General features: G+C 36.5%; 1 protein-coding gene across 3 annotated transcripts in view; it reads right to left on the bottom strand.

The window, feature by feature from the left end:
* The window catches only part of fign (fidgetin, microtubule severing factor), a 138,067-nt gene that overhangs the window by 102,361 nt on the left and 22,457 nt on the right, over nucleotides 1-13,249 (bottom strand). Inside the window, exon 3 of one of the 3 annotated variants that reach the window (XM_004917701.4) lies at nucleotides 2,923-2,976. The exons of the other annotated variants lie outside the window; for them this stretch is intronic. The gene's annotated coding sequence lies outside the window, so the exon portion shown is untranslated. The remainder of the gene's footprint in view (nucleotides 1-2,922; nucleotides 2,977-13,249) is intronic. 3 annotated transcript variants of the gene reach the window in all.

Here is a 13,249-nt window from a genome sequence, read left to right as displayed (position 1 = left end):
TATTTAATATGATTATTTGATTTTATGGAGAACGATATATTGGAAGGCTGAGCAGCCATTTTGTACATGTGAAATACTATTACATTTAGGATAGTTGTAAATGCCACCAGTTATATCTGCTTTTATAGATGTGACAGTTTGTTCAATTCTTTTCTGACAGTGTTGACGACATTTTGAAAACATTCAAACGGACGGAAGTCTTTAAAGATTCTCCCATTTAAATGTTAGTGAGTTGAGTTTTTGAAAGGAGTCAATAAATAAGAGCTTACCTGAGCCCAGAAATACAGGGTACTGTACATCAGACAATGTTTCCAATTTGTTGGTAAGGATTTACTATAAAATGTTCAGTATATAGTGTCTCTAGGGCCATGGCTGCTAGTGAAAAAGAGTAACAATAGCTTCAATTTTCTATAAGCAGCACTAAAAAGTCCTCAAATAAGTAAAACCTTGTAGTCCATAGAATGGCTGATAGACTTGCCCCTTGTTTAGCTTAGCATTCCTTCTTAACACACTAAGGGGGTATATTTATCATGCTATGTATAAAGTGAAGTGAAACATTACCAGTGATGTTGCTCATAGCAGCCAATCAGATGATTTGCTTTGGTTTTCTACCTGTTGAAATATAATTGCTGATTGGTTGCCCTGGGCAACATCACCAGTAATGCTTCACTCCACTTTTTACACAGCATGATAAATCTATTCCATATGATACACTATAAGCAACTGTGGGGGGCAAATTTCAGCTGAGACACTCACATGTTAAAATAGCCAATAAAACTTTCCAATGAGAACTACAACTTGTCTACATGTTGTATATAGGGTTTCCTCCTGTCCGATTTTGACCCGGACAGCCCGGGCTGCCTGGGTCAAAACCTTCTGCCCGGTTTCCCAAATTAGGAAAACCGGGCAGGACTCAGTAACATTGACTGATCGCCATAACGTCATATGTCATAGCCCCGCCCCACAATATCAATAGGACTGTTCTGCCCCCAATATGGATTTATTATATCTTAGTTGGGATCAAGTACAGGTACTGTTTTATTATTACAGAGAAAAGGGAATCATTTAACCATTAAATAAACCCAATAGGACTGTTCTGCCCCCAATAAGGGGTAATTATATCTTAGTTGGGATCAAGTACAGGTACTGTTTTATTATTACAGAGAAAAAGGAATCATTTAACCATTAAATAAACCCAATAGGGCTGTTCTGCCCCCAATAAGGGGTAATTATATCTTAGTTGGGATCAAGTACAGGTACTGTTTTATTATTACAGAGAAAAGGGAATCATTTAACCATTAAATAAACCCAATAGGGCTGTTCTGCCCCCAATAAGGGGTAATTATATCTTAGTTGGGATCAAGTACAAGGTACTATTTTATTATTACAGAGAAAAGGGAATCATTTAACCATTAAATAAACCCAATAGGGCTGTTCTGCCCCCAATAAGGGGTAATTATATCTTAGTTGGGATCAAGCACAGGTACTGTTTTATTATTACAGAGAAAAGGGAATCATTTAACCATTAAATAAACCCAATAGGGCTGTTCTGCCCCCAATAAGGGGTAATTATATCTTAGTTGGGATCAAGTACAAGGTACTGTTTTATTATTACAGAGAAAAAGGAAATCCGTTTTAAAATTCTCAATTATTTGATTATAATAGAGTCTATGGGAGAAAGGCTTTCCGTAATTCAGAGCTTTCTGGATAACGGGTTTCCGGATAAGGGATAAAATATACCTGTATGCACCATGCTAGGTTGGAAAATATGCAAAAAGAAAAAAAATTGTCCTTATCACTGAAGGTAATAGTAGGAGACAGTGAGCGGTGCTACTAGGTGCCGGTGAACCATGCACTTTACCTGCCATTTCATAAAGTTCTTGTGTATGTGTGTTTAACGTTAAAGCAATCTCCACCAAATATTTTCCTAGTAAAAAATATATTTCTATTTTTGGGGAGAGTTAGGGAGGCTTTATCTAATGTTGTGCCCTTTTTTTTAGCATTGTAACAAGGTAACCTTTATATACTCTCGATAGAAAGAATACAGAGAATAACAGTATTTTCCATCCAACTGCATAAAATAAAGCTATCGCCACTGTACGGCTATCTGCAAGAACTTTAAAATGAACAATAACTAGGAATAATGTTTTGAGAGAGTCGCTCGCTCTGTAAGAGCTTGTAAGATCATGAAGAGCTTCAAAACTGCCTCCTTTAAGTTGCGATGATCTGAACCTGTCAACCTTAGGGTGCGCCAAAGCTACAAGCTGACATTAAAGACATCCCCGCTATCCTTTCAGAATCTATCAAATTAAATGCAGATTACATGTGTTCCTCTTAGTACTGTCCGGTTTAACATTATTAGCAGTTGCAGGAATCTAATTTGCAAATGTTTGTCTCTCCAATATTGACATAAATAGGCCGCTGCTGTATGGGAGGTTACCCGGCTAAACTATTACTCACAGACGTTGCTCCCCCTCGGAATCGTCCCTGTCATTTACAGCATAAAAACCATAATTTATTCACAAGTCTGTGAAACTGAAGAACAAATGTGTCAAGTGGTCTATGTGGTATTTTAGGAGTCGCAATATTCAACAAAGTGACATTTACCGCCGGTATGTATATTCAGTCATGGTCGAGGAAACATTAACTGGCTTTGTTTATAGAAATAGTACTATGTTAAATGCATGACATTTCCGAAAGCATAATTTGCCGAGATTGGACCTCTTTGCCTCGCTAATGATAACCTATTTAAATAGGCATTAATGTAAGAAAAAAAACGCTTAATAGAAGGTGCATGCTTATTATTTACCTTTGCCAACCCATTCCATTACATTTTTGATGCGGGGAAATAACATTTTATAAACGCTTGGGAATAAATAATACTGAAAACTAACAATTTAACAAAAAAAAAAAAAATCATACCATTAGTAAATTTTAGATGTAGATCATTCGCTCTCTATTTTGGAGTCCAGTTTGCTAAAAAAAATTATAGATGAAAGTCATGTTTGTGGAAATGATCAAATGTCAAAGTCGAAAGATAATTATCCCAAACAATACGGGAGCTGTTAATCAGCATTTGCAATGGTCAAACTGAATATCAATGCAGGTAACGAATAATGACAAAGAGAAAGCATTCGAGGGCAAATAAAGCCCTATAGAAGTGTTTTATTTGTTAGTATAAGTATGGGATCCATTATCCGTTAAACCCAATATCCAGAAAGCTCCGAATTACAGAAAGCCTGTCTCTCATAGACTCCATTTTAATCAAATAATTTAGACTTTTAAAATCTTTTTCTCTGTAAAAATAAAACAGTGCTTTGTACTTGATCCCAACTAAGATATAATTACCCCTTATTGGGGGCAGAACAGCCCTATTGGGTTTATTTAATGGTTAAATGATTCCCTTTTCTCTGTAATAATAAAACAGTACCTGTACTTGATCCCAACTAAGATATAATTACCCCTTAGTGGGGGCAGAACAGCCCTATTGGGTTTATTTAATGGTTAAATGATTCCCTTTTCTCTGTAATAATAAAACAGTACCTGTACTTGATCCCAACTAAGATATAATTACCCCTTATTGGGGGCAGAACAGCCCTATTGGGTTTATTTAATGGTTAAATGATTCCCCTTTCTCTGTAATAATAAAACAGTACCTGTACTTGATCCCAACTAAGATATAATTACCCCTTATTGGGGGCAGAACAGCCCTATTGGGTTTATTTAATGGTTAAATGATTCCCTTTTCTCTGTAATAATAAAACAGTACCTGTACTTGATCCCAACTAAGATATAATTACCCCTTATTGGGGGCAGAACAGCCCTATTGGGTTTATTTAATGGTTAAATGATTCCCTTTTCTCTGTAATAATAAAACAGTACCTGTACTTGATCCCAACTAAGATATAATTACCCCTTATTGGGGGCAGAACAGCCCTATTGGGTTTATTTAATGGTTAAATGATTCCCCTTTCTCTGTAATAATAAAACAGTACCTGTACTTGATCCCAACTAAGATATAATTACCCCTTATTGGATGCAAAATAATCCTACTGGGTTCAATTAATGTTTTATTGATTTTTTAGTAGACTTAAGGTATGAAGATTCAAATTACGGAAAGACCCCTAATCCGGATACCCTTGGTCCCGAGCATTCTGGATAATGGGTTCTATTATCCAGAATGTTCAGGACCTGGGGTTTTCCAGATAAGGGATCTTTCCGTAACTTAGATCTCCATACCATAAGTCTACTGAAAAATCAGGATTGTTTTGCCTCCAATAAGGATTAACTATATCTTTGTTAGGATCAAACACAAGGTTCTGTTTTATTATTACAGAGAAAAATAATTTAAAAAAAAATGTGAATTATTCACATAAAATGAAGTCCATTGGAAATAGCCTTTCCGTAATTTGGAAACGTTTCTGGATAACGGGTTTCCAGATAATGGATCCCATACCTGTACTGCAGTACCGGTTTTCACACAGGGCACCCTATTATTATTATTAATATTATTTATATAGTGCAATCAATTCACGCAGAGCTTTACAGAATGAAGGGGTACAAAAGACAAAACAGTTAACATGTACATTTAGACAATTCACAAAAAATGGTTTACAGTTATATTTGGATAAGGATCAGAGACACTAGCTCACAAGAGCTTACATTCTTAAAGAAGTTAAGTGCCATAATTACCCCTCTATTTCCTTCTATCTTGCAGTATCTCATTCCCTTGCCTTGTCGGGGGAATAACATAAGAGCAAGAGGCAAGGAATCACTGCAGCGGCCTTAATAATTAGAACTAACAAATAAAAAGCTTAATACAAATATATACTGCTGAATGTGTTCACTTATGCCGAAAACAAATATTTACTTTGTTCAGAGTCCCTACTTATATCATGTCCTCCTCAAATAACAGTGAAAATGAAAGTGTGGCTGTGAGACGGGCAGGCATATTTTCCATGCTGAAACATCTTATAGGGCAGCTATGCAGAGCCGTGACCCCAGAGGAGGAAGTGGTTTACCAAGCAGCAGTTTAATTATGAGTTTAGCTTACACAATAAACATAATTTAATGAGTAGCAGCAATCACGGGCAGGCTAAATGTTAGTGATGTTTGCTTCATACGCAGAAATTACAAGAGGAACTGTATCAGCTCAATTAAAACCCAGACTTTAGTTAATCTTTAATGCAGGTAATTATTTATCAAATTTCATATCTATACAAATAAACATTCGTTGTCCGTGTTAGAAGTCAAAACCTGCTTTATCATAATATAAACACGGTCCGGTGAGTTTGTAAGAGTCTCACTTTGGACCGGGGCTAAATAAAGATTTACATAGGTTAAAATCACACATTGCGGATCAATGGAGGAGCAGATCAATAGAAGTACTCATCCCAAAATGCACGGATTGATTTTTCATTTCATACAAATTAGTTGACTCATCTCTACCTGAGTCACCAGGATATCATGTGAAATGCCCTAGGTCAGATCTAAGTTGACACAGGAGTCAAAACAAGCACTCAGCCCCTAGTCCAAAGACTAAACCATTCTGCTGACCCTTCTAGTTTTTACTGGTAACTCTATAGTCTCGCACGGAAACATTTGTCTGGTTTTTTTACAGCTGATTTGCAATAGAAGGCCTAGAAACCTTTTGTTCTACTGAACAGGTAGTGAAAGGTACAAAGTGCTCTGCTTGCTTAGCCAAGGACACTAGTTCTACCTAGGCAAGCGCATTTTCAGACACTATACATTTAAATATACCAATATGAAAAGAAACGTTGATAAAATTAAATAACCTTTAAAAAAACATCTCTTAGCAACCCGAGCTTGCTTCTGTTATGACAGTGTCAAGGTTTATTCTTTAATGTCTGTAGGTGACCTGTGAGCACATTGCTCTATATTGGGTACTGAGCAACCAGAATCATGTTTACCTAATCATACTTGCTACGTTTGGTCAATTTGGACAAAAAAAAGACTTCCTTGACCAGCCTGAACTTTATAACTCTTGGAATTGATAAATATCAGTCTTCACAGTCACTTTGGGGCCTATTCATTAAAGTACGATTGAGTCTGAATACTAAAAATGTGTATTTATTCCAAGTTTTAGAACTGTGCATATTTTCTACAATATTTTCATCAATTTCTGCGACTTTTTCGTACTTTGCGACAATTTGTCAGACAAAATTGTATTTATCGCAACAAGTACGAAAGTTTCGTTATTCATTCAAGCTTCAGTATCGTGACTTTCCTTGGGCCGGGTTGGAGCTGCAGAGTGCCATTGAGCCCTATGGGAGGCTTTCCTTGGGCCGGGTTGGAGCTGCAGAGTGCCATTGAGCCCTATGGGAGACTTTCCTTGGGCCGGGTTGGAGCTGCAGAGTGCCATTGAGCCCTATGGGAGACTTTCCTTGGGCTGGGTTGGAGCTGCAGAGTGCCATTGAGCCCTATGGGAGACTTTCCTTGGGCCGGGTTGGAGCTGCAGAGTGCCATTGAGCCCTATGGGAGACTTTCCTTGGGCTGGGTTGGAGCTGCAGAGTGCCATGGGAGGTTTCATCCGGATACGAAAATTTCAAAACTTTCGGATCGTACCACGTTATTTTTGTAAGACCACAATATGAAATTTTCATGCTTCTAACGCACATCAGAAATGATCATATTTAATCCAAATTTTTTCAATCGTACTTTTAAAAGTCCAAAATTCGGATCTTTTCTATCTCTTGTACCTTTCTCCCTCTTACCCTGCTAGCCACAAGCAAGCTAAGACCAGTCCCCACACACAAAATTCCAAGCCAGTAGACATAGTGCAGTAGTTCATCTTGCAGAGGCCAACACTGCCTGTCAAGAAAAATTTCACTAATTTGTTTTGTGAATACTTGTGGTTCACACTCCCATGTCACATTTCAAGAAAATAATTTAAAAAACATTTGGTTATTTAATAGAAATATGCCAAGTGGCCGCTTAATGACCTTCCCCTATACTGATAAAGGAGATGGAAAAGCATGGGGGACTCGTTGATTGGAACTTTTGCTAAGTCCCTACTCTACACACAATGGACATCTCCATATCTCACCTAAATGGAAAATATCCACGTACAGGTATAGGACCTGTTATCCAGAATGCTCGGGACCGAGGGTATGCTGGATAAGGGCTCTTTCCGTAATTTGGATCTCCATACCTTAAGTTTACTAAAAAATCAATAAAACATTAATTAAACCCAATAGGATTGTTTTGCATCCAATTAGAATTATTTACATCTTAGTTGGGATCAATTACAGGTACTGTTTTATTATTACAGAGAAAAGGGAATCATTTAACCATTAAATAAACCCAATAGGACTGTTCTGCCCCCAATAAGGGGTAATTATATCTTAGTTGGGATCAAGTACAGGTACTGTTTTATTATTACAGAGAAAAGGGAATCATTTAACCATTAAATAAACCCAATAGGGCTGTTCTGCCCCCAATAAGGGGTAATTATATCTTAGTTGGGATCAAGTACAGGTACTGTTTTATTATTACAGAGAAAAGGGAATCATTTAACCATTAAATAAACCCAATAGGGCTGTTCTGCCCCCAATAAGGGGTAATTATATCTTAGTTGGGATCAATTACAAGGTACTGTTTTATTATTACAGAGAAAAGGGAATCATTTAACCATGAAATAAACCCAATAGGGCTGTTCTGCCCCCAATAAGGGGTAATTATATCTTAGTTGGGATCAAGTACAGGTACTGTTTTATTATTACAGAGAAAAGGGAATTATTTAACCATTAAATAAACCCAATAGGGCTGTTCTGCCCCCAATAAGGGGTAATTATATCTTAGTTGGTATCAATTACAAGGTACTGTTTTATTATTACAGAGAAAAAGGAAATCAGTTTTAAAATTCTGAATTATTTGATTAAAATGGAGTCTATGGGAGACAGGCTTTGCGTAATTCGGAGCTTTCTGTATAATGGGTTTCCAGATAAGGGATCCCATACCTGTACTTAAAGTCAAACATGCAGAGACTTATATGTTTGCTATATTTGTATTACTAAATGTAATTAGTATTACCTTTAGAGCAAAAACAGTTAAACCAAATAACACCATTAGAGCCTACCATTAGACACTGATGGACTAATCCAAGAAATTAATTTGCTATATAGTTATAATTTCCTAAAATTGTATGGAACCTGTAGTAGCCTGACTAACTCTTGATAACAATATTAGGATTCTCAGCCATCTAAAGCCCAATCCTAATAGGAGGTTGTTAACCTAAATTTGGACTCCAAATTCTAAAAATACTAATTTTATTTAGAGAACATACTAGTGGAACAAGTGTGAATAAACATGCTAAATGCGGGTTAAAAAAAAAAGGTATTAAAATAAAACAAGAAATCTCCCAATCTTGTTCTTTCATTCCTATTCCAGTTTATTTTGTAGTCTGTAGTTTCACGAATGTTGAAGCGGAGAGTGGTTCTAAACATTAAACTGAATACGCTAAGTACATTAAATAGCTGTAGATGGAACATTTCAGCCAACACTCTCTAGCTAATGATATAACTGCATGCAGCACGGAGCTGAAATATATTCTTCCCCTGTCCAGTTTGCGAGTTCTCCCTATTTATCTGGAAATTTGACTTCATTTTGCCCTCTCGTTTTTACTTCTTTCTATTTGCTCGGTTAGTATTATTATGGGCAAAAGGTTCTTTCAAAATTGGTGAGAATCAGAGTAAAACAGAACAGTACAATTCTTTATTCCGTCCTTTTGGGAAAACAGTCGCTGCTACTTTAATGCATTCTAACTCTCCCTGCCTAAGGCTGGTTCTGTATCCCAATCTCTCTCCAGAAACCAGTTCACCTACTCTTGCTAGGCACTGCTTATCTTTGTTTTCTGTTTAGCAGAAAAATTGCTTTTATAAGCCTGAGCTTTATAGAGGCATCAATCCTCTCTCTGTCAGTGCTTGCCACTGCTTCTGACCAGGCTTTACAGAGAAGTAAACAATATAAAAATATGTTAAAGCTCACTCACAATTCACACAGCCAGATTATTTTCAATCCAACTGATAAGTAGCACTTGGCCAAGGTATTAATTTCACTACTGATCCTAAGGTGCAGTTAAAAATAAAAGTACAAAAAATATTGGATTTTACATCCCCCTTGGGACATGCATAGTGGTTTTTTTACCATCCTCTTGACTTTATGCTGTTGTACTTTGCCTTATTGTATAGCAGAACCATAGACTCAGCTAACTGCTTATAATATAATGAAAAAACATTTAAAGAACCCAACATGCTTATTTAGAAAAGTACTGTCGACTGGGAGCTACTTTATTGAAAGTGAAATTACCCATACAAAACACATTACTCAACAAGCCTAGGTGAAAATATATGTGTTTGCATTTTTTCAAAGACATGCAGTGTAGTTTCGGGCTAATGTGTCAGAAGACCATGTTGGACTGGTTTCCAGAAAGACCTAGTGAACCATCCACACGTACACAGTAGCCATAAATCTACTCAGCTAAGAAATGTCACACTGTGACTCATAACAGCCTCAAAACACTTTTCTCTTCACTGGTAAACATAAATAAGAAGCATGCCATATATTACATGTTGCAGAACAGAAATTCTTTCAAGAGAAATCACATTGTGTGAGTGTTTGTGTAAAAATTCACAATCCACTGGGAAAAATACATTTGCAAACATTCCATGTGAGACAACCTAATTTAACCTTAATTTCATAGATGCAGCAGCCAATGTGTATGTAGTAACATCAAGCCATGTTTATACCTAATATCAAGCTGGATACGTTCTCCACCAACTAATTCACCAGCAGACAGGGACAATTTTGTACTAAAAACACTTTTGTGGGCATTTTGTGGGTCAAAATGCAAAACCAGAAAAAGAATCCCATAAATCAAAAAGCTTCCATAAAAATGAAATATTTATTTTAAAGCACATATTAAAAGGACAATATACATATAGACCCCATAGTATTCCACCACGGCAGAATATAATGGGGTATGTATGTATATTGTCCTTTTAATATGGAATTTTTAATAAATACTTCATTTTTGTGGAAGCTTTTTGAGTTATGGGGTACTTTTTGTTGTTTATTGTGTCCTTTGGTCTTGGGGGGCTGTAATCTGGTAACTGTGGCTCTTTTTGACTGGCCACATATATATCATGTATTTAACTTATAAAATCCAAAACCAAGCAATGTGCACAATGTAAGGAGGACACTATTGTAGTCACTGTCCACAGAAAGAGAGTGGATTTGGACGGTATTGGCATTTTTTCATGATATGAGCCAACAATTGGATCAGGGCTGGATTTAGGAATAGGTAGAAGAGGCACAAGCCTAGGGTGCAAAGGAGCGGGTGCTAGGTGCATAGTGCTTCTGTCTGGCTGGGTGACTGCTAAAGGAACATGATACTGACAAGAGGGTGGGCTTAGTGGCTTTTGGCAACTGCTGACATCCCTTCCCCTACCCCACCTATAACCTCAGAGGGCTTCCCTTGGGCTTCTTTTCAATTGGCCAGTTACATACAAAGGGTATTTACTGTATATCGGCATAACTGAAAAACATAAAAACGCCCACGCAAAAATACCAGTTCATTATTGGCATCTACAGTTATCTACAGAATTTTATATAAAATGCTGCTTCACATGATTGAGTCGAAATTCCTAAAGTTCTATACATGGCATGGTTAGAAACTTTAGCCATCACCATCATCATCCTCATTTATTTATAAAGCACAAGCAAATGACACAGCACTATACGCTTAGGGGCACATTTACTAACCCACGAATCCGAATCCGAATTGGAAAAATTCTGATTGGAAAACGAACATTTTGCGACTTTTTCGTATTTTTTGCGATTTTTTCGGCACCTTTACGACTTTTCGGAAATTGTCGCGACTTTTTCTTTACCAATACGATTTGCGCGAAAAAACACGAGTTTTTCGTAGCCATTACGATGCGCTCGTATCTTGTCGCAAATTTTTCGTATTGAGCGCTCGTAAGCGGCGGGCGAAACTTTCAGACTTAGCATGATTTTGGAAGCCTCCCATAGGACTCAATGGCACCCTGCAGCTCCAACCTGGCCCAAGAAAAGTCCCCATACTGAAGCTTGAATGAATCCAAATCCTTTGTACTCGGCGCGAAGGCTACGAAAAAGTCGCGACTTTTCGCACAAGTAGTAACACTACGAAAAAATTGCCAGATTTTGCGCAACATTCGGAATGGCAACGAAAAAGTCGCGACAATTTTCCGAAAAATCGCCAAATACCGATCATTACGAAAAAAACGCAATCGGACGCATTTGGCCCGTTCGTGGGTTAGTAAATGTGCCCCTTAGTATAGTGTAGAGAACATTGTACAGAAAATAGTAGATAAAATTGCTATTTTTTTTAGTTATAACTGTCATAAATGGAAAAACATTTTGAAACAAAAAGTTGCATGTATAAATGTAGATGTATGAATTATATAGCCCTCCTTATTCAGGATTATGTTACTATATACATTTTGTCGTTCCACTAATAGATAGTTATGCTGATTCAATCATTTAACTCATAAATTCCCTAGCTACCTTTCTGCAGACATTTCCAAACACATTCCTTAACAATCTAAAATGTCAAATTAGGCCGGGCTGTTGGACTGGCCTTTCTTGTTATTTACTAAAATGAAATAATGAATTATCTCTGCACAGAACGACAGTGTTTTAACTAGGAAATAAGCCAAGTGGATATGATCTAACGTGCAAGGCATTACTGTTGCATTTCACAGAAGAGCTGAAGTACTAATAACAGCATAACAACTTTTAATGAGACATATGACATTAATTCAACCGGACTGAATGCTGTGGGATGTCGCCGCTTCATGTAGCTCTTGCTGGTACAATCTGCCCATGAATTCAAACGTGCAAAAAAATAGAACTAGTTTTGTATATAAAAAACATCTATTTTACAATAGCAAGTGGGAAAGCAAAGACTTCTCTGTTTTCTGTTTATTGACAGTACATATTAATATTATAATTGTAAGGATAAACCTTTATTGTCTATTTAGCACCAACTTATTCTGCACAATAATTCAAACCAGTCCCTTCATCAATTTGATGTAAGTAATCAACACTAGTGATAAGCGAATCTGTCCAGTTTCGCCAAAAAATTAGCGAATCTATTTAAAGATTCGCAAAACGGCAAAAATGTTTTTCTGGACACGCGTCATTTGTTTTGATGGGCAAAATTTTTTTTGACATGGGCAAAATTTTTTTGTTGCGCGGCAAATTTTTCCGCTGTGAATTTTGTCGCCCCTTTCACGAAAGGGCCAATGCCGAAATGTGGCTTTTTTATTTTTTTTTTATTTTAGTAAATGCCCCCTAAATAATAAGGGGCATTTACTAACATTTGTATTTCTTTTTTGGGGGTTTTTTGGCGCTAATACACTAAGGGGCGTATTTATTATCCTGTGTAAAACTAATTCACCGAAAAAAAAAACCAGAGTAAAAAGCTGTGTAAAATCAATGGAAAAGATCGCCATCTGAACACCGGATATTATGCCGTTATTTTCCGTAAGTTCCGGTGGAAGAAAAAAAAGCGTAAAAAAATTACGCCGTTTTTATATGATGAAGCCTGGCGAATTGTGGCGAATTTTCTCACTGTTTTTTGCACAGCATAATAAATATGCCCCTAATATTTCACAAAAAAACTACATTTTTCAAGTCAAAACTGTGACAAATCCTAAAGTGAAAATATGCCATCTAAAAGCTGTCAAGGTCATATTGAATTCAATGGAAGCTGCCATAGGCAAACTGAACAATCTTTATTTAATTTGTAGTTCTAAAAGGTTTTTGGAATTTTTTTGTTTTCAAAAATGTGAATTTTTTTTGCATTTTTTTTTTCATTTGTTGCTGTTTTTAATAAATGAGTACACATTCATGTTTTTTTTTAAAGTGAGTTAGAGCATTAGCTCTACATTACTGGATAAATTACAAATTGGAAATGCTTCCTATCTGCCAATCAGATGCTGGCTTACATCATTAAATAAGTGGATTTATTATATGCTTATAAGCGTATTTGACTTTATAATGTAACAAACCCAAAGGCAATGCCAACAAAAAAAGACATAGATTTATAATAATTACATAAGTATTCAGTTTAATTTAAGGTAGCATTAATGGTATTGTTCTTTAACCCAATACACAGGATTCGAAAACAGGAATTGGTGTTAACTAGAAATGGACTAGAAAAGAATCGGCCTTTGATGGTGGA

This window comes from Xenopus tropicalis, chromosome 9 (assembly GCF_000004195.4).
Source record: "Xenopus tropicalis strain Nigerian chromosome 9, UCB_Xtro_10.0, whole genome shotgun sequence".
In the NCBI taxonomy this organism is placed as follows: domain Eukaryota; kingdom Metazoa; phylum Chordata; class Amphibia; order Anura; family Pipidae; genus Xenopus; species Xenopus tropicalis.
Note: the sequence above shows the minus strand (reverse complement) of the source record. Positions and strands in the feature narration are given on the sequence as shown.